Source organism: Mustelus asterias, chromosome 24 (genome assembly GCF_964213995.1).
Source record: "Mustelus asterias chromosome 24, sMusAst1.hap1.1, whole genome shotgun sequence".
Lineage (NCBI taxonomy): Eukaryota > Metazoa > Chordata > Chondrichthyes > Carcharhiniformes > Triakidae > Mustelus > Mustelus asterias.
The window spans coordinates 49,654,927-49,676,111 of NC_135824.1; positions in this window are offsets into that span (position 1 = coordinate 49,654,927).

The following is a 21,185-nucleotide window of genomic DNA, read 5'->3' on the forward strand; positions in this document are numbered from 1 at the left end:
CAGCATTCTTCCCTTTAATTTAAGGGGAGGCAGTGGTGTAGTGGTACTGTCTCTGGACTCGTAATCCAAAGAGCCAGGGTAATGTTCTGGGGACCCGAGTTCGAATCCCGCCACAGCAGATGGTGGAATTTGAATTCGATCAAAAAATATCTGGAATTAAGAATCTACTGATGACCATGAAACAAACCGTTGTCGATTGTTGGAAAAACCCATCTGGTTCACTAATGTCCCTTTAGGGAAGGAAATCTGCCGTCCTTACCCGGTCTGGTCTACATATGACTCCAGAGCCACAGCAATGTGGTTGACTTTCAACTGCCCTCTGAAATGGCCAAGCGGGACGCTCAGTTCAAGGGCAATTATAGAATAGAATAATAGAATCCATACCGTGTAGAAGAAGGCCATTTGGCCGATTGAGCCTTCACCGACAACAACCCACCCAGGCTCTATCCCCATAGCCCCCTGACACTCAGCTCAATTTAGCACAGCCAATCCACCCAACCTACACATCTTTGGTCACTAAGGGACAATTTAGGATAGCCAATCCACCCAACCTACACATTTTTGGACACTAAGGGACAATTTAGTATGGCCAATCCACCTAATGTACACATGTTTGGACACTAAGGGGTAATTTAGCATGGCCAATCCACCTAACCTGCACATCTTTGGATACCAAGGGGTGGGACCCGAACCTGGAGCTTCTGGCTCAGAGGCAGGGACGTTAACCCCACTGCATCACAAGGCCTCCTCATCCATCTTAAAGTGGGGCCTAATTCTGTCCACTCCTGACAGCTCTTCTATCTTGAGTTAAAGTCTATGGCAAATATTTTCCACTCACACTACTTTGCAACCCCTCCGTGGACTTGCACCCTCCCGATCTCTCCACCTCCACAACAACTCACGTTGCATCCGCTACTCCTCCGACAACCCTGCGCCCTGGAGAATTGCCAATTTTAACCGCGCCACCTTTGGCAGCTGTGCCAGGGCCCCGAACTCGGGAATTCCCTCCTTCAAGCTCTCTACCTGTCTTTCCTGTCCAGCGATGACCTTCAGACCCTGTCCGCTGGCCAGAGTCGGGTCTGCGTTGAAGTCCGTTCGACGGCGCTCCTGCCAGTGGCCGAGGGGTGGATGATTTTTGTTTGGAAGCGCCGCGAGTTGTTGTTGTAGTTGCTGTGGAGCCAGCAGTAGAGCTTGCCGGTTGTAAATCTGTGCAGATATTGGAAGGCGTCGGGGAATTCTTTCTGTGAGTGCACAGGATCTGTTTGACAGCGAGACAAGGGCCTCAGTCTCTACATTCTGCACCGGTTAGTGCCCCAGTTCCATGGTAACCCGCCATCCCAGCCTTTCAGTGCAAGATCAAGCACTTTGATTTGTCGACGCAACTCAATGTTTACTTCCCTTAGCCAAAGGTTTCAATTCCTTCTATTCTCCTTCTCTTAAATGTCTTGGCTTTTGTTGGAGGGGGTGAACTCCCACGAAGACAGGCCAGCGCTGCCAACTCTCCACGATCGCCCAAAGAGCTCTACGTTTTTACAGCGCTCAATTTTTTTCGGGCTCGGTCCCCCCGCTGCTGTGAGGCAGCCTAATTCGCGCACAGCAAGATCCCACCCGGAGAGGGGAACGTGACAATGAACGGCCTGCAGCTTGTTGAGAATGGACCAGGTGGCATCATCGGTGGCACAGTGGTAGCAAAGAACAAAGAACAGTACAGCACAGGAAACAGGCCCTTCGGCCCTCCATGCCTGTGCCGCTCCTTGGTCCAACTAGACCAATCGTTTGTATCCCTCCATTCCCAGGCTGCTCATGCGACTTTCCAGGTAAGTCTTAAACGATGTCAGCGTGTCTGCCTCCACCACCCTACTTGGCAGCGCATTCCAGGCCCCTACCACCCTCTGTGTAAAAAACATCCCTCTAATATCTGAGTTATACTGCTGCCTCACAGCGCTACGGCATCAGGTTCAAATCCGGCCTCGGGGATGACTGTCTGTGGGGAGTTTGCACATTCTCCCGTGTCTGCCTGGGTTTCCTCCGGGTGCTCAGGTTTCCTCCCACAGTCCAAAGATGTGCAGGTTAGGGGGATTGGCCATGCTAAATTGTCCCTTAGTGTCCAAAGATGTGCAGGTTAGGTGGATTGGCCATGCTAAATTGCTCCTTAGTGTCCAAAAATGTGCAGGTTAGGTGGATTGGCCATGCTAAATTGCCCCTTCGTGTTCAAAGATGTGTAGATTAGGTGGATTGGCCATGCTAAATTGCCCCTTCGTGTTCAAAGATGTGTAGATTAGGTGGATTGGCCATGTTAAATTGCGCCTTAGTGTCCGGGGAAGAGCAGGGTAAATAGATGGGGTTACCGGGATAGAGTCTGGGTTGTATAGCTGTTGATGCAGGCCTGATGGACTGAACGGCCACCTTCCGCACTGTAGAATTCTATGGGGGGTAATTTTCCCTATCCGACCGCCACGGGAATCCAGTTTTGGGATGAATGCAGCCAGAATCCTCTTCCCTCTGATCCTATCTCTCAGTTGGAACAGGCTTGAGTGGACGCCAAGTACCTCTCCAGGCCGAGAAGGTCCAATCAGAAAGTCCCAATTCCAGGACTCCCCTTGAGATCGTAGAATCGTTCGCTGCAGAGGAAGAGGCCATTCAGCCCGTGGGACCCCTGCTGCTGGCCCAAAGTGCAGCAACCCAGTCAGTCCCACACCCCCATCCCCATTCCACCCCTACTTACTTCCCTCCAATGTCCATCCAATTTCCTTTCAAAATTGTTCTTGTCCAAGAACAGAGTTTAAAGTTAAAGTTTATTTACTAGTCACGAGTAAGGCTTACATTAACATTGCAATGAAGTTACTGTGAAATTCCCCTAATCGGCACAGTCCGGCGCCTGTTTGGATCAATGCACCCTAACCTGCACGTCTTTCAGAGTGTGGGAGGAAACCGGAGCACCCGGAGGAAACCCACGCAGACACGGGGAGAACGTGCAGACTCCACACAGACAGTGACCCAAGCCAGGAATTGAACTCGGGACCCTGGCGCTGTGAAGCCGCAGTGCTAACCACTGTGCTACCGTGCCACCCTTGAGCGTTCGACAGATTACAACCGCATCTCCTGGCGCTTGACCCAGATACATGTTCTCATGGGCCAGATGTGCTGCCACAAATGAGTTAATCTGTAACTTGGGTTCGGATTCCAAACCCCTTACGTGGGCAAGCTATCGGTGTCAATCACATACCTCTGTCTCACTTTGGATTCTGGGTACTTTCTCATTGAGAGAAGGGCAACTGATTTATTGTCCATTGAAGAGATCGTACTTCGGAAACAGACCTTCCATACCTCCGCCGAGTTTAGGATCAACCTTCTCCATTTCTTTGCCTCTCTGGAGCACGAGAGCACAAACTCTGACTCACATTCCCCTGCGACTGATGATCAAAACTGGCTTCCAATCCAGGACTGAATTTGACAATCCCATCCTTGATTTCGGGTACCTCTCTGGCCTCACCTCTCTTTACCCCTGCGAGGATATACCTGCCAGAGATGAGTGCAGCGAAGGTTCAGTAGATGATATCGGGGTCATCATTATGAGGTGAGGTTGGAGAGACCGGGCCTTTTTTCCTTCCTTTTGAAGAACGCAAGATGATCTTGTTTAATCGTGCAAAATTCTTATATCCTTTAATATAACCCAACAGCAGTTTCCAGAGAAGGATATATCCTCCAAACTGCAAAACCTCAGGGAGGTAAACTTAGTCCCGGGCACTTTCCAACACAGCAATACTTAAACAGCAGAAACAAAGTTCATAAGTTCATGAGATATAGGAGCAGAATTAGGCCATTCGGCCCATCGAGTCTGCTCCGCCATTCGATCGTGGCTGATACATTCCTCATCCCCATTTTGCTGCCTCCTCCCCATAACCCTTCAACCCATTACCAATTAAAAATCTGTCCAACTCCTCCTTAAATTTACTCACTGTCCCAGCATCCACCGCACTTTGGGGCAGCGAATTCCACAGATTCACAACCCTTTGGGAGAAGTAGTTTTTCCTCAACTCTGTTTTAAATTTGCGACCCCTTATCCTAAGACCTCTGGTCCTAGAATGGCCCACAAGAGGAAGCATCCGCTCCACGTCTACTTTATCCACACCTTTTATCATCTTGTATACCTCAATTTGATCTCCCCTCATTCTCCTAAATTCCAGAGAGTCTCGGTCTAACCTGTTCAATCTCTCTTCATACGACAAACCCCTCATCTCTGGAATCAATCTAGTGAACCTCCTCTGAACTGCCTTCAATGCCACTACACCTTTCCTCAAATACGGGGACAAAAACTGTGCACAATACTCCAGGTGCGGCCTCACCAATGCCTTGTATAGTTGCAACAATACTTCCTTACCTTTATATTCTATTCCTTTAGCTATAAATGCCGACATTCCATTCACTTTCTTTATTATCTGCTGTACCTGCATGCTAGTTTTCTGTGATTCAAAGTGTTCTTTGGAGTCCGCCTGAATCATATGTTTTGTATCTTGAATCTGGCTAGGGTAAGCATGATATGTTCCACTTCAGGTGTGATTCAAATGACCCACTAGGGAGCTTTTATTAAACAAAGTTTATTTAAGAATATAGTTAACATGTATAGTAAGAAAATTAGCAAGAACTTTTATCAAGAAACAAAACAAGCATTATAATGTATAAATCTTAATGAGTAACTCCTACTGTGTTCCAATTAAAACCAAAATCAATAGATAGCAAAAAACACTTTTCACAGGTTTAATACAGCACAGACTACTGCTCACGTGATACTGGAAATTGAGTCCTTTGGCTGACGTCTGCAGTTCTCTGGATTCACTTCGAACAGTTTGAAGACAAGGCAGTTTCCCAAAACACCAGAGAGGCTCTGGTCCAACCCCCTAGAGCAGCAGATTTTCACTCCTCCAGAAAACAAGCTATTGTTCTCAGCTAACCAATAGAATTTTCAAAATAACAGGGAGAGAGGGAAAACACTTCCTTTTTCCAGCTTGCTGACCCTTCCAAAGCTCAACTCAAAAGCGCAGCTCAAAACTGAAACTGAAAACGAAATCCCTGTCAGCTGACCTGCCCACAGTTTCACATCTATCCTGGGATAGGCAGATATGGAATCACAGCTATCCCGGGATAGACTGATATGGAATCAGATATATCCCGGGATAGACTGATATGGAATCACATCTATCCCGGGATAGACTGATATGGAATCACATTTAACCCGGGATAGATTGATACGGAATCACATCTATCCCGGGATAGACTGATACAGAATCACACCTATCCTGGGATAGGCTGATACAGAATCACACCTATCCCGGGATAGGCCGATACAGAATCACATCTATCCCGGGAAAGCTGATACGGAATCACATCTAACCCGGGATAGACTGATACGGAAATACATCTATCCCGGGATAGACTGATACGGAATCCCATCTATCCTGGGCTCGACTGGTACGGAATCCCATCTATCCCGAGCTCGACTGGTATGGAATCACATCTATCCCGGGATAGACTGATACGGAATCACATCTATCCCGGGATAGACTGATACGGAATCACATCTATCCCGGACTCGACTGGTATGGAATCACATCTATCCCGGGATAGATGGATACGGAATCAAATCTATCCCGGGATAGACTGATACGGAATCACATCTATCCCGGGATAGACTGATACGGAATCACATCTATCCCAGGCTCGACTGGTACGGAATCACATCTATCCCGGGATAGACGGATACGGAATCAAATCTATCCCGGGATAGACGGATACGGAATCAAATCTATCCCGGGATAGACTGATACGGAATCACATCTATCCCAGGATAGACTGATACGGAATCACATCTATCCCGGGATGGACTGATATGGAGTCCCATCTATCCCGGGACAGACTGATATGGAAATACATCTATCCCGGGATAGACTGATACGGAATCACATCTATCCCGGGCTAGACTGGTACGGAAATACATCTATCCAGGGATAGACTGATACAGAATCCCATCTATCCCGGGACAGACTGATATGGAAATACATCTATCCTGGGAGGGAGTGATACGGAATCACATCTATCCCAGGATAGACTGATACGGAATCCCATCTATCCCGGGCTCGACTGGAACGGAATCACATCTATCCCGGGATAAACGGATACGGAATCAAATCTATCCCGGGATAGACTGATACGGAATCACATCTATCCCGGGCTCGACTGGTACGGAATCACATCTATCCCGGGCACGACTGGTATGGAATCACATCTATCCCGGGATGGACTGATACGGAATCCCATCTATCCCGGGCTCGACTGGTACGGAATCACATCTATCCCGGGATAGACGGATACGGAATCAAATCTATCCCGGGATAGACTGATACGGAATCACATCTATCCCGGGATAGACTGATACGGAATCACATCTATCCCGGGCTCGACTGGTACGGAATCACATCTATCCCGGGATAGACGGATACGGAATCAAATCTATCCCTGGCTCGACTGGTACGGAATCACATCTATCCCGGGACATACTGATACGGAATCCCATCTATCCCGGGCTCGACTGGTACGGAATCACATCTATCCCGAGATAGGCGGATACGGAATCAAATCTATCCCGAGCTCGACTGGTATGGAATCACATCTATCCCGGGCTCGACTGGTACGGAATCACATCTATCCCGGGATAGGCTGATACGGAATCCCATCTATCCCGAGCTCGACTGGTATGGAATCACATCTATCCCAGGACAGACTGATACGGAATCCCATCTATCCCAGGCTCGACTGATACGGAATCACATCTATCCCGGGATAGGCGGATACGGAATCAAATCTATCCTGGGATAGACTGATACGGAATCACATCTATCCCGGGCTCGACTGGTACAGAATCACATCTATCCCGGGATAGACGGATACGGAATCAAATCTATCCCGGGATAGACTGATACGGAATCACATCTATCCCGGGATAGACTGATACGGAATCACATCTATCCTGGGATAGGCTGATACGGAATCCCATCTATCCCGAACTCGACTGGTATGGAATCACATCTATCCCAGGACAGACTGATACGGAATCCCATCTATCCCGGGCTCGACTGGTACGGAATCACATCTATCCCGGGATAGACGGATACGGAATCAAATCTATCCCGGGATAGACTGATACGGAATCACATCTATCCCGGGCTCGACTGGTACGGAATCACATCTATCCCGGGCTCGACTGGTACGGAATCACATCTATCCCGGGATAGACGGATACGGAATCAAATCTATCCCGGGATAGACTGATACGGAATCACATCTATCCCGGGCTCGACTGGTACGGAATCACATCTATCCCGGGATGGACTGATACGGAATCCCATCTATCCCGAGCTCGACTGGTACGGAATCACATCTATCCCGGGATAGACGGATACGGAATCAAATCTATCCCGGGATAGACTGATACGGAATCACATCTATCCCGGGATAGACTGATACGGAATCACATCGATCCCGGGCTCGACTGGTACGGAATCACATCTATCCCGGGATAGACGGATACGGAATCAAATCTATCCCGGGCTCGACTGGTACGGAATCACATCTATCCCGGGACATACTGATACGGAATCCCATCTATCCCGGGCTCGACTGGTACGGAATCACATCTATCCCGGGATAGGCGGATACGGAATCAAATCTATCCCGGGCTCGACTGGTACGGAATCACATCTATCCCGGGACATACTGATACGGAATCCCATCTATCCCAGGCTCGACTGATACGGAATCACATCTATCCCGGGATAGGCAGATACGGAATCAAATCTATCCCGGGATAGACTGATACGGAATCACATCTATCCCGGGCTCGACTGGTACGGAATCACATCTATCCCGGGATAGACGGATACGGAATCAAATCTATCCCGGGATAGACTGATACGGAATCACATCTATCCCAGGATAGACTAATACGGAATCACATCTATCCCGGGATAGGCTGATACGGAATCCCATCTATCCCGAGCTCGACTGGTATGGAATCACATCTATCCCGAGACAGACTGATACGGAATCCCATCTATCCCGGGCTCGACTGGTACGGAATCACATCTATCCCGGGATAGACTGATACGGAATCACATCTATCCCGGGCTCGACTGGTACGGAATCACATCTATCCCGGGCTCGACTGGTACGGAATCACATCTATCCCAGGATAGACGGATACGGAATCAAATCTATCCCGGGATAGACTGATACGGAATCACATCTATCCCGGGCTCGACTGGTACGGAATCACATCTATCCGGGATGGACTGATACGAAATCCCATCTATCCCGGGCTCGACTGGTACGGAATCACATCTATCCCGGGATAGACGGATACGGAATCAAATCTATCCCGGGATAGACTGATACGGAATCACATCTATCCCGGGATAGACTGATACGGAAACACATCTATCCCGGGCTCGACTGGTACGGAATCACATCTATCCCGGGATAGGCGGATACGGAATCAAATCTATCCCAGGATAGACTGATACGGAATCACATCTATCCCGGGCTCGACTGGTACGGAATCACATCTATCCCGGGATAGGCGGATACGGAATCAAATCTATCCCGGGATAGACTGATACGGAATCACATCTATCCCGGGCTCGACTGGTACGGAATCACATCTATCCCGGGATGGACTGATACGGAATCCCATCTATCCCGGGACAGACTGGTACGGAATCACATCTATCCCGGGCTCGACTGGTACGGAATCACATCTATCCCGGGATAGACGGATACGGAATCAAATCTATCCCGGGCTCGACTGGTACGGAATCACATCTATCCCGGGACATACTGATACGGAATCCCATCTATCCCGGGCTCGACTGGTACGGAATCACATCTATCCCGGGATAGGCTGATACGGAATCCCATCTATCCCGAGCTCGACTGGTATGGAATCACATCTATCCCAGAACAGACTGATACGGAATCCCATCTATCCCAGGCTCGACTGATACGGAATCACATCTATCCCGGGATAGGCGGATACGGAATCAAATCTATCCCGGGATAGACTGATACGGAATCACATCTATCCCGGGCTCGACTGGTACGGAATCACATCTATCCCGGGATAGACGGATACGGAATCAAATCTATCCCGGGATAGACTGATACGGAATCACATCTATCCCAGGATAGACTGATACGGAATCACATCTATCCCGGGATAGACTGGTATGGAATCACATCTATCCCGGGATAGACTGATACGGAGTCCCATCTATCCCGGGATAGACTGATACGGAGTCCCATCTATCCCGGGATAGACTGATACAGAGTCCCATCTATCCCGAGATAGACTGATACGGAATCCCATCTATCCCGGGCTAGACTGGTACGGAATCACATCTATCCCGGGATGGACTGATACGGAATCCCATCTATCCCGGGACAGACTGATACGGAAATACATCTGTCGTGGGATGGAGTGATACGGAATCACATCTATCCCAGGATAGACTGATACGGAATCCCATCTATCCCGGGCTCGACTGGTACGGAATCACATCTATCCCGGGATAGACGGATACGGAATCAAATCTATCCCGGGATAGACTGATACAGAATCACATCTATCCCGGGCTCGACTGGTACGGAATCACATCTTTCCCGGGATGGACTGATACGGAATCCCATCTATCCCGGGATAGACGGATACAGAATCAAATCTATCCTGGGATAGACGGATACGGAATCAAATCTATCCCGGGATAGACGGATACGGAATCAAATCTATCCCGGGATAGACGGATACGGAATCAAATCTATCCCGGGATAGACTGATACGGAATCACATCTATCCCGGGATAGACTGATATGGAGTCCCATCTATCCCGGGATAGACTGATACGGAAATACATCTATCCCGGGATAGACTGATACGGATTCCCATCTATCCAGGGATAGACTGATACGGAGTCCCATCTATCCCAGGATAGACTGATACGGAGTCCCATCTATCCCGGGATAGACTGATACGGAATCCCATCTATCCCGGGCTCGACTGGTACGGAATCACATCTATCCCAGATAGACTGATATGGAGTCCCATCTATCCCGGGATAGACTGATACGGAGTCCCATCTATCCCGGGATAGACTGATACGGAATCCCATCTATCCCGGGCTCGACTGGTACGGAATCACATCTATCCCGGGATGGACTGATATGGAATCCCATCTATCCCGGGCTCGACTGGTACGGAATCACATCTATCCCGGGATAGACGGATACGGAATCAAATCTATCCCGGGATAGACTGATACAGAATCCCATCTATCCCAGGATAGATGGATACGGAATCACATCTATCCTGGGATTTGACCCACATAAACGAGCCAGTGTTTTATCACATGTTTTCCCTGGAGCATCCCCACTGTCTGTGATCCATTGTCTTTGTTGCCTGTGGTTTGCAGCCGGATAGACTGGATCCAGATGGGATAAATCTGCCTGGATCCTCAGACTGCTGCCCCAGATCTCTGGCGTATCATTCTCCTTTTCCCTGCTCCCTCCTTCCCAATCCCCAAATGTTTCTGCTCTCTGGGACCTTACACACACAATGTCAGTCTCTTTAAGGATGGTAATGTGTACAGCACCATGAACTGCAGTAATGCAGCAAACAGCTCTTTAACCTGTCACCAGGTGTTTGACTTCAGCCTGAGTTATAAGCCGTAATACAGTGATTATATCGGTGCATTGTGGTTCACACATCCTTCCAGCCTCGGAATTACAAAACCACAACCGCTCCCAACTAGCCCCGTCTGACTCGTTTTAATCCAGAATTGAACATTTGCCCAACTGCAGCTCAGAGCGAGAAGAATCATCCCTCCCTTTAACCAATAGCCAGAACCCGGAACTGGAGACCCCCTGTGAGTGCTCTCCCTACTTCATTCCCACTCAGTAAAGAAGCTGATTTCTTCACAATTATCACCACTTTGCACTTTGCAAGGTTCAAAGAGGGCCACAGAATCTGAATGTGTGTGTGAGTGTGTGTGTGTGTGTGCGTGATAGTGAGTGTGTGTGTGTGCATGATAGTGAGTGCATGTGTTTGTGATAGTGAGTGTGTGTGTGTGTGTGTGCATGATAGTGAGTGCATGTGTTTGTGATAGTGAGTGCGTGTGTGTGTGTGTGAGTGATAGTGTGTGTTGTTTGTGATAGTGAGTGTGTGTGTGTGATAGTGTGTGTGAGTGATAGTGTGTGTGTTTGTGATAGTGAGAGTGTGTGTGAGTGATAGTGAGTGTGTGTGATAGTGAATGTGTGTGTGTGAGTTATAGGATGTGTGTGTGTGTGCGATAGTGAATGTGTGTGTGTGTGAGTGATAGTGAGTGTGTGTGTGTGAGTGATAGTGAGTGTGTGTGTGAGTGATAGTGAGTGTGTGTGTGTGTGAGTGATAGTGAGTGTGTGTGTGTGAGTGATAGTGAGTGTGTGTGTGTGAGTGATAGTGTGTGTGTGATAGTGAATGTGTCTGTGTGTGAGTGTGTGTGTGGGTGTGTGTGATTGATAGTGAGTGTGTGTGTGTGAATGAGTGATAGTGAGTGTGTGTGTGAGTGATGGTGAGTGTGTGTGTGATAGTTAATGTGTGTGTGTGATAGTGAGTGAGTGTGTGAGTGATAGTGAGTGTGTGTGTGATAGTGAGTGTATGTGAGTGATAGTGAGTGTCTGTGTGTGTGATAGTGAGTGTGTGTGTAAGTGATAGTGAGTGTGTGTGAGTGATAGTGAGTGTCTGTATCTGTGATAGTGAGTGTGTGTGTGAGTGATAGTGACTGTGTATGTGTGATAGTGAGTGTGTGCATGTGTTAGTGAGCGTGTGTGTGATAGTGAGTGTGTGTGTGATAGTGAGTGCGTGTGAGTGATAGTGAGTGTGTGTGAGTGATAGTGAGTGTCTGTGTGTGTGATAGTGAGTGTGTGTGTGAGTGATAGTGAGTGTGTGTGTGAGTGATAGTGAGTGTGTGTGTGTGTGAGTGATAGTGAGTGTGTCTGTGATAGTGAGTGTGTGTGAGTGATAGTGAGTGTGTGTGTGTGATAGTGAGTGTGTGCGTGTGATAGTGAGTGTGTGTGTGATAGTGAGTGTGTGATAGTGTGTGTGTGTGTGTGTGTGAGTGATAGTGAGTGTGTGTGAGTGATAACGAGTGTGTGTGATAGTGTGTGTGTGTGTGATAGTGAGTGTGTGTGAGTGATAATGAGTGTGTGTGTGATCGTGAGTGTGTGTGATAGTGAGTGTGTGATAGTGAGTGTGTGTGTGTGATAGTGAGTGTGTGTGATAGTGAGTGTGTGTGTGATAGTGAGTGTGTGTGTGTGTGTGATAGTGTGTGTGATAGTGAGTGTGTGTGTGATAGTGAGTGTGTGTGATAGTGAGTGTGTATGTGATAGTGAGTGTGTGAGTGATAGTGAGTGTGTGAGATAGTGAGTGTGTGTGTGATAGTGTGTGTGCGTGTGTGATAATGTGTGTGTGTGTGTGATAGTGAGTGTGTGTGATAGTGAGTGTGTGTGCGATAGTGTGTGTGAGTGTGTGAGTGTGTGTGAGTGATAGTGAGTGTGTGTGTGTGATAGTGAGTGTGTGTATGAGTGATGGTGAGTGTGTGTGTGATAGTGAATGTGTGTGTGTGTGTGTGTCCAAAGCTGTGCGGGTTAGGTTGATTGGCCAGGTTAAAATTGCCCCTTAGTGTCCTGGGATGCGTGGATTGGTGGGTGGGATATGGGGATGGGGCCTGGGTGGGATTGTGGTCGGTGCAGACTCGATGGGCCGAATGGCCACTTTCTGTACTGTAGGGTTTCTATGATTTCTATGATTTCTATGTGTGTGTGATAGTGAGTGTGTGTGTGATAGTGGGTGTGTATGGTGTGATAGTGAGTGTGTGTGTGATAGTGAGAGTGTATGGTGTGATAGTGAGTGTGTATGGTGTGATAGTGAGTGTGTGTGTGATAGTGAGTGTGTATGGTGTGATAGTGAGTGTGTGTGTGAGAGTGAGTGTGTAAGGTGTGATAGTGAGTGTGTGTGTGATAGTGAGTGTGTGTGTGATAGTGAGTGTGTATGGTGTGATAGTGAGTGTATGTGTGATAGTGTGTGTATGGTGTGATAGTGAGTGTCTGTGTGTGATAGTGAGTGTGTATGGTGTGATAGTGAGTGTGTGTGTGATGTGAGTGTGTGTGATGTGTGGGTTAGGTTGATTGGCCAGGTTAAAAATTGCCCCTTAGAGTCCTGAGATGCGTAGTTTAGAGGGATTAGCGGGTAAATATGTGGGGGTAGGGCCTGGGTGGGATTGTGGTCGGTGCAGACTCGATGGGCCGAATGGCCTCCTTCTGCACTGTAGGGTTTCTATGATTTCTATGATAGTGAGTATGTATGGTGTGATAGTGAGTGTGTGTGTGATAGCATATGTGTTTATGTGAGGGAGTTTCAGTGTGTGTGTGAGAGAGTTTCAGTGTGTGTGTGTGAGAGAGGTTGTGTGTGAGAGTTAGTGTGTGTGAGTTTCAGTGTGTTTGTGTGAGTTTCAACGTGTGTGAGAGTTTCATGTGTGTGTGTGTGAGAGAGAGAGTTTCAGTGTGTGTGAGAGAGAGAGGTTATGTGTGAGAGAGTTACAGTGTGTGTGAGTTTCAGTGCGTGAGCTTCAACGTGTGTGTGAGAGAGTTTCAGGGTGTGAGAGAGAGAGTTTCAGTGTGTGAGAGAGAGAGTTTCAGTGTGTGTGAGAGAGTTTCAGTGTGTGAGAGTTTCAGTGTGTGAGCTTCAACATGTGTGTGAGAGAGAGTTTCAGTGTGTGTGAGTTTCAGTGTGTGTGAGAGAGTTTCAGTGTGTGTGAGAGAGAGAATTTCAGTGTGTGTGAAAGAGAGATTCAGTGTGTGAGAGTTTTGTGTGTGTGAGTGTTTCTGTATGTGTATATTATTGAGTGTGTTTGTATGGATTATTCAGTGTGTATGAGAGAGAGTTTCTGCGTGTGTGTGTGTGTTCTTCAGTGTGTGAGTTTCAATGTGTGTGTGAGAGAGAGAGAGGAAGAGCTTGTTTGCCTGTGTGTGTGTGAGAGAGAGAGTGGCGAGGTATCTCGGACGATGCAAACGCGCGATTCTTCCTGCACTCATCATTTGATATTTTGGCAGGGGAAACATAAATAGCATTTTAATGTGGAATTTTTAAAAACTGCAATCCGAAAGAAAAACATTTATACATAATCTATTGCCCAGAAAGCAGGAAAGTGGCCGAACAGAGAATGAATGTACAAGGCTCCCAGCAAGGTAATTAATATTTCCAATATTTACAATGATATTCCTGTACATATTTTAGAACAATACTGTCATTTCATACAGGGACATATTTGCAATTAAATGACAGGTAATTCAGAGGAAGATTTTTTTTTTAAAATACCCTGCAACATCTTTTAATAGTTCAAATAAGTTCCTCCACTTGGAATACTATTAAAAGTAGAAAATAAATCCCGCGCCATCCTTTGTACAATTAACAAACAATATTAAATATTTATGCGGGATAAGGAGGAGGTGTAATAAGACACATACCAAACGCCAGGAGTGCATGTTGTCCGAATCTTTTAGATCACATCAGCTTAAAACACCCGCAGAAATGAATTGGGTGCTGGCATCAGTGTAGTGTTCTCCCCTTCGCTGTTACACAGCTTCAGGAGCTTGGGGATCTGACGCTTGCTGTTCCCCAGATGATATATATTTAGAAATTACTTTATCCAGATTAACAAGTCGTCAAACCTACCCCCCCCCCCCCCTCCTCCTCCTCTGTAAAACACTGGCAGAATTTCTCCAACCGCTTCCCCTCTCTGTCTCTCTCTCTCTGTTCAGTTTCGCTGCGTCTACCAATCCCTCTCACTAACTCTCCCTTGCATTCAGCAACCGATTTCCAAAATAAAGCTCCCTGCATCCACACTTCCAAAAACAAATAGGCTGAAATTTTCGATGCAGCCTCTCCACGTCCCATTCCCGGCCTCCCCGCCCTTTGTCAGTGATATTTTTAATTTGGAAGAAATAGAACTCTACTTTGTCCCTTCAATCCATTGTGTGGGATTCTCTGCTTTATATCAGCGTTGCCAATGTATAGGTGACGGTCAGGGGGTGGATGTACAACTCGAAATTGTGTTCGGTACCTGGGGGCACTGGTGCAAGTCTTTACACACACACACACGCACTCATACACACACTTACTCTCACACACACTTACACATACTCAAACTATCACACAGATACTCACACACACTCATACACACACACACACTCACTCATACACACACTTACACACACACTTACACACATGCACACACACACAGACACACACACACACTTACACACATGCACACATACACAGACACACACTCACACACACTTACACACATGCATACACAGACACACACTTACACACAGACACACACAGACACACAGACACACACTCACACACACTTACACACATGCATACACACAGACACACAGACACAGACACACACACACACTTACACACATACATACACAGACACACACACACACTTACACACATGCACACACACAGACACACATGCATACACACAGACGCACACAGACACAGACACACAGGGAACTCGTTCTACTCAAATAAACAGGGTGCAATGTTCAATACTGGAGGTTATCCAGACCCTCCCCACCACCCGGGAGATGCGCCTGATTCACGGGAGAAACTGTGTCCCCTGTGGTCCCCAAACAACCCCTCAGCTCCAAGTGTTTCGGGGTGTGTGACACTGTGTTCACAACATGTTGTGCCGGAGGTGGGGGGGGGGGGGGGGGGGGAGGAAGAAATAAAGAAATAAAGAGAAAAAGAGAAAAAAGTGAAAAGAATCCGATACCATTTTTACCGAGGGCCCCCGGGCGATATTTCTGAAGCTTTATTAACACTGAGTGGATCAGCCCTCCAGCGGGAATCCCTGACTGTAGGGTTTGAACTTTCTGATGGTTTATTTTGCCCTGTTGATGCTTCTTGCCTGGTTATGCCTTGGGGAGGAGAGCGAGAGAGAGAGAGGAGGGAGGAGAAAGAGAGGAGAGAGAGAGTGGAGAGAGTGAGGGAGAGAGGAGGGAGGGAGAGAGAAAGGAGAGTGGAGAGAGTGAGGGAGAGAGAGGAGGGAGAGAGGGAGAGAGAGGAGGGAGAGAGAGGAAAGAGAATGTGGAGAGAGTGAGGGAGAGAGGAGAGAGGGAAAGAGAGGAGAGAGTGGAGAGAATGAGGGAGAGGGTGGAGGGAGAGAGGGAGAGAGAGGAGAGAGAGAGGAGAGAGAGAGTGAAGGAGGGAGGAGAAAGAGAGGAGAGAGAGAGAGTGGAGAGAGTGAGGGAGAGAGAGAGAGGGAGATAGAGAAAGAGAGGGAAAAAGAGGAGAGTGGAGAAAGAGAGGAGAGAGCGGAAAGAGAGGAGAGGGTGAGAGAGAAATAGAGACGAGATAGAAAGAGAGGAGAGAGGGGGCAGAGAGTAGCGGGGGGGGGAGAGAAAGAGGAGAGAGAAGGGGAGAGTGATAGGAGAGGGGGAGAGGAAAGGGGGAGAGAACGAAAAGAGAGTAGAAAGGAGAGAGAAAGAGAGATGGGAAAGGGGAGAGAGAGAGAAAGAAATAGAAGGGAAAGGGGTGGAGGGGGGAGAGATAGAGGAGAGAGGGACCGTGCTAGTGAACATGTCCCTCTGTCACACTGGCAGAGAGAGAGAGAGAGAGAAACCGCCAGCTTTTGTCCTGAATGTTGTGGCGACTCTAACAAAAGCCCGGGTGTTATTATCAGGAGCGCTGAACCCGGGGATTAGGGAGTGTTAGAGGATCTGATCAGGCTGATACTTCCAATATTTACCTGGCTAATGTGTAGTGCGCCTCCGCCTTAGAAAGCAAACTCTCAGACTAACTGAAGCTCTCCCCAGGAGTGAGTGTGTGTGTGTAACAATATATGGCTATATGCAAAAATATACAGATCTATAAAACACACCATTATAATATATATTTACAAAGATAGATAATCCCACTCACTGGTCTGCTATATCCCTCAATTATTGGCATCTAACAGACGGGAGGATAAAGAATTACACAGCAAGGGGCAATGCCCAATATCTGAATTCACTGAGATTTAATATTGGGTTGAACTGGGAGTGCTGGCTGCTCCAGTTTGCTTTGTCGCACACTGTGCATGTGGAAGAGTTAAGTCCACCTCAGGGACATTTCGTTGGCTTCTTCTAAATTCGAATGGTATCAGGGGTAAATTGTCTTTATGAATGCGGTTAAGGAGGGGGAGGAAGGCATGTTGCTCCAATGCAGTTAATTCAGAGCACTGTTCATGTATTTGGGATTGAGTCATTAACTCTGCAATCTAAAAGTTTTTTTTCTCTCTCTCCTTTTAAACACTGCTTCCTTTGGATTTGTAATCCAGGCGTGTGGGTCTCTGCACCCTCTCTCCCTCCCCATTGCCTGGTGTCAGTTTGAGGTCACCTCCCTCCCCGGCTGAGGCGCCCAGTCTGCCGCCTGGGAGGGTGATGGATTGCCGCTGAGATCTCTGGCAAGGAAAACAGACATACAAAAAAGAAAGGCCAGCCCCAGTGAGTCTACCCCTACCCCCTCCCCACCCCCCAACACTCCTCTGGAGAACATGAGGCACTGGGGGACCCTCAGCAAGATGCAATCCTGGTCCACAGATCCACCAGTGAATTTCTGCTCCCCAAAAGTACAGAGGGACAATATTGTCCTGACTTCCCTTTTAAAATACACCTTCAGCAACAAACAACAAAAAAATGACCGCTGCCCATGTGGAGAGCAGAGGACAACTTAGATGCGATCAGAGAGGGGTGCTGGGTTTAAATGGCCAACACCTGGATTTTAGCCACTGATCTGTTGCCCATTAACCCCTGTCTGTCCCATTCTTCGTTCGACCGAATACATTGTACATCAGAGTCGGATGAAACTCCTTCAGGGTAAATATAACAGTGGAAGATCTTACTTTTAGCATTAATTAGCCTCAGTAAAAGGAGAAGGAAAAAGAAACGCACAGACCCAAAATGGGGGGGAAAAAAAATCAACATTTATTTATGTTAAAAATTGAAACGTTCAAATGAAAAAAGGGTCACATCAACATTTAATATTTTGTTTTTAAAAATGGAAACATTCAAATGATAAAATGGAAAAAGACACAGACTTAAAATGCAAACAAATCATTTATTTAAACAATGGAAACACTCAAATGAAAAAATGGGAAAAAAACAATTAAAATTGAAACAAATTAAAATTTATTTACCAAATTGAAATATTCAAATGAAAACATGGGCAAAAGCAGAGTTAAAATTGAGGCAAAACAAATTTTATTTACCAAATTAAAACATTCAAATGAAAAAAGGGAAAAAAACAGTTAAAATTGAAACAAATCAAAATTTATTTTTAAATTTTAAAAATGGGGAAAACAGACTCAAAATTGAAACAAATCAAAATGATTTTTTTAAAATTGAAACACTTAAATGGGGGGAAAATAGGAAAAATAGCACCGACCCACAATGGAAACAAATCAACATGTATTTATTTTTAAAACGGAAACCTACAAATGAAAACATGAAAAAAAACACAGACTCAAAAAGAAAATCAAAATTAAAACATTCTTTCAAATCGAAAATGAAGTAATTTAAAATGGAAAATTGAGATGGGAGCACAGACTCAAAATGGTTTTAAAAAGTTCAAAAATTCAGAAATGAAAAAATACAAAATGAAAAAATTCAAAATCAAAAAAATCAAAGTGAAACATTTCAGAATGAAAAATTTCAAAATGAAAAAATTCAAAATGAAAAAAATCAAAATGAAAAAATTCAAAATGAAAAAAATCAAAATGAAGAGAAAGCAAAAAAAGCACAGGCTCAAAATGTGGGTGGGGATGAATCAAAGCTAAGAAGTTTTTAGAAATTCAGAAATGATAAAACAAATTTAGAATGGAAATTTGTTAGGGAAAGGCACAAACTCAAATCAAAATTTAAAAAACGCAAATACTCAAAATTAAAAATTGAGGGGGAAAAAAGCAGACTCAAAATGGAAGAAGATGTATTTTTTTAAAAATGAAGACATTCTAAAAAATCAAAAGTTGCTCTAAAAAAATCCAAAATGGAAAAAAAAATGGGGGGACTCAAAACTAATTCTCTGACAGGCAGAATATGAGCTAGTTACGGGACAGTTGTAGGGATGATGTGGGATGGTTAAGGGTAATGTAGGAGATACCTAGTTCATGGGTAGAGAAGGGTTAAATTGAACCAAAATGTCCTGGATTCAAATCTCTGGTCGCTTTGTTAATTCAGCAGAAGGGTTGAGGTCGCAAGTTTAAACATAAAAATCTTCCAATGCTTCAGCCCTCGAAAGAATATGTAAGGATGGGGGGGGGGGGGGGGGTGGGGGGAGGGAGAACCCACAATGAGTTTCCCTTCTCAAACTGTAAGCTGAACAGCAAAGAGGGAACACAACCCAAGCCCGTGCTTATAATAGGAGCAAGTGGGGGCGGGGGGTTGCTTTACAACAGAAAGGGACTTCATTTTATTCCCAGCCTGACAGGGGTTGGCTGCTAAATCAGCTTTTGCCATTCCTCCGTCAGTAAAGTATTCCGAGCGAACGAAAGGGCGAAAGAGAGAGAAATTGCAACACAGTGAATGCAGAATAATGAGGAAGTGTGTGTGAGAGAGGGGTGGAGAACAGTCTGGCAAACATAGAATTAAAAACAGCATTAAAAAGGGAGAACGGTTCTTCCCAGTGTCGTTCAGCCCATATCACAATTGATTACTGAACGAAAAATGCGTTAAAAAATAGGCAAATCCGACTAATCTGCCTGACATTCGTTGAATGAGATTAACCATTCCAAACTCCCATTCGTGGCCCGCTTGCTTTACATTCTTCTCTCCGTCTGGAGGACACGAAGAAACATATATGTATTTTTTAAATTACAAAGCCAATTATTTTTCCCTTTGTCGCTGTTTTGGGGACAGGATCGAACGCCTCTTTTCCACTGTCGTTACCAAAGCGGATCCCAGATGAATTGTCCACTCCTGCTGTCTATAAAGAGCCTCTGTACATGTTCTCCCCCCCACCCCTCCCTCACCCCCCCTCCCCGCCAACTACCCCCTCCTAGTCACCCCCTCACCCCAAGCAGAAAATTCACAGAATAACTTGTTCATCCAATTCAGATTCTGTCATTGAGAGAGAGAGAGAAGGGAGGGGAATTCACTCTCCCACAAGAAAAGATGCTCTCTCCAATATTGTAGGTATTTGTCTTTTATACGCGATTCAGAAGCTGCAGGATTCTAATAGACTGCAGGATCCTTCACAGATTATCCACACCTGAACAATAAGACTGTCCCAGGCACATGTCTCACTAGAGTTTGGGTGGCTCTGTCTGGCCTGAGATCGGGAACGCTGCCTCTCACTAACATCTCTCCAAATTCTCCCTTCATTGTTGACCTCCCTCTCCTGCTTGGAGGGGTTGGCACGTTTTGGGGATAATTGAGAACTGGGGGGAAAGAGGGAGAGAGCGCAGAGAGAGAAAGAGAGAGAGAGAGAGAAAACGAGAGAGAGAGGTGGAGAAAGGTAGAGAAAGAAAGTGAGAGGGACAGGAGAGAGCAAGAGAGAAATAAAAAGAGAGAGAGAAGGGGGGAGAAAAAGAGTAAGATAAGAGAAAGAAAGTGAGAGGAGAGAGAAAGAGAGAGAGAGAAAGAAAGAGAAAGAGAGAGAGAAAGGGAGAGGGGGAGAAAGGAGAGAAAGAGTAAGATAAGAGAAAGAAAGTGAGAGGGAGAGGAGAGAGAAAGAGAGAGAGGAAGAGCGAGAAGAGAGAAAGAGAGAGAGGAAGAGAGAGAGAGAAAGATAATGAGTGAAAGGGAGAGAAAGACAGGAGAGAGAGAGAAATGGAAGAGAGAAAGACAGGAGAGAGAGAGAAAGACAAGAAAGAGGAAGGGAAAAGAGAGAAAGAGGGGGCAGAGAGAGAGAGAGAGGAGAAAGAAAGAGAGAGAGGAGAAAGAAAGAGAGAGAGAAAGAGGGAGAGAAAGAGAGAGGAGAAAGAAAGAGAAAGAGGGAGAGAAAGAGAGAGAGGAGAAAGAAAGAGAGAGAGAAAGAGTGAGAGAAAGAGAGA